Source organism: Heterocephalus glaber, unplaced genomic scaffold (assembly GCF_053883595.1).
Source record: "Heterocephalus glaber isolate CG9 unplaced genomic scaffold, H.glaber_assembly_v1.0 deba00000896, whole genome shotgun sequence".
Lineage (NCBI taxonomy): Eukaryota > Metazoa > Chordata > Mammalia > Rodentia > Bathyergidae > Heterocephalus > Heterocephalus glaber.
Genome location: NW_028258170.1, coordinates 1,654,002 through 1,655,899, shown reverse-complemented (window position 1 = coordinate 1,655,899; position 1,898 = coordinate 1,654,002). Strand labels below are relative to the sequence as shown.

Here is a 1,898-nt window from a genome sequence, read left to right as displayed (position 1 = left end):
TCTAATTGAAGAGACATGGATACACTAGATCTCAACATTACCTACTCACAAACAAAATCGGAATAAGCAATACTTTTAGGAGCTCCTACTTTAGCAAAAATCACAGCCCATCTCCTCTGGGCACACTCTGTGTAGATTTTCCCAGAACAGACTTCAAAAGTAAAGAGTTTTTCAATTCATTAAAAAGCTTCCAAATTACATGTTCAGTCAACACAAATAACCTTCTTTCAGTCATTTAGTAAATTTTGCCTTAGCTACCATTCATCGGAAATGAAACACTTTTGTACTTCTATCAGGCTTTCCCCTCAACAGTAAAGTTTCTGATTTGTGTGTAAAGTGCCAGTCTGATTTACCACAAGTTCAGCAAACTTTAGCCTGCATGCAAGCAGCAAGGCCACCAGCCTCATCTGTCCTGGAACATGTTTAATTGTACTGTGAGCTGCAGGGGTCCCCCGGGTATAGGGCTACAGAGGCATAACAGCCACCAGCTGCCAGCAAAGCAGGACCCCATCTTCCAAAGAATCCAGGGGGCTGGGCTTCAGTGTCCTTCTCTAGTTGACACTGAGAGCACTATTAAACAGGACTAACTGAGGTAGCTACACAGTGCTACAGGTGCCATCAATGAAAACTGTGGACAATGCGTGGTGTAGCTGGTTAATTTACTTGAGCTGATTTTTTTTTCATGACAAAGGGAAAAATATTCAGCAAAATAAGAGCCCATTTCCAGCTCATTTAAAAGCCAGCATCCAAAATAAAAGAATTCTCCGTGGGACTGGACATAACTCCCATCCTCTAATTCTCACCTACTCTCTTCTCAAAGAAGTTCGTCTTGCCTTCCGGAGAAGTATTCTCCATGAAGTTGAAAGTATTTTCCACTCAGAAAAACTTGCTGAAGCCCAGTTGCAGCATAAGCCTCTCAGCCTCGAATTCAATGTACTGCTTCACTACAGTGCACACTCAAGGCCTCAGCAAGAACTCCTACTGGATCCTGATGGTGCTGACAATGATCTCCTTCACTCTCTACTCCCAGGGTTTGAGCACCGGGTGCTTGAATATCAGGCAGGTGAAATCACAGTGCAAGCATCATCTCTGTTAATAAGTTCACTGGAAAAGGTGAGGCCGGGCATGAGGCCAGGTTTCTTGGGCAAGAAAATTGAGGACCATTCCAGTGCAAGGCCCAGTTCACCTTCTTCTCTACACAGGACATGGTCTGGATGTCCTTGAAGAGAAACTCCCTTTCTTTGGAGTCTTTAATATAAGGAGGCTGTACATTTCAGAATGGAGGTTTTCCATGGCAATTTGGAAGCCAAAAAAACAGTAGGCTTCTGTAATTTGAACTTCTGGCTAAATTGCTCCACCAGGTTCTCACTGACTATGTCATTGCTGGCAGCAGAGCAAGCCAGGACATGTGAAATAGAATCTCTCATCAGGCCTTAGTGCTTCCCAGGCCAATTGTCTTTGGCAAGATCCACCTCCTCAGCCCCTCAAAAGGAGTCCTCGGCTTTCTTATCCATCTGCTGAATACCCTGGTACTGGATAGGGCAGTTCAGGAAGTTCTGGGGGTTCTCTCTGCTGGTCCCTAATGGTGGTGAGCAGGGCAAAGACAAAGAGCAGGATTGTTAGCAGCAGTGGGAGAGGAGAGAGATGACTGGACCCAGGTTTTATTCTTAATAAGTTTATTAGTATATGCTTGCCATACATAACATACATGAAGGGAACTAGTACATATGTGTCACATATTGATTCCTTTTCCTTCCCCTTCCCCTCCTCTCCTTCCCATGCTCAGGTCCACTTCCCATTTCCACAAAGTCTACCTCCCATGTCATAGCATTATCTTTCACTTTGGTCTTAAAGTTACTGAACTTTTGAGTGCCTAAATGAATGTAAGGGAAACTGTG

General features: G+C 44.1%; 1 pseudogene; it reads right to left on the bottom strand.

The window, feature by feature from the left end:
* Positions 1 to 732: 732 nt before the first annotated feature.
* LOC110347370 (ribonucleoside-diphosphate reductase subunit M2 pseudogene) lies at positions 733 to 1,565 on the bottom strand (annotated as a pseudogene).
* Between the last annotated feature and the right edge of the window lie 333 nt (positions 1,566 to 1,898).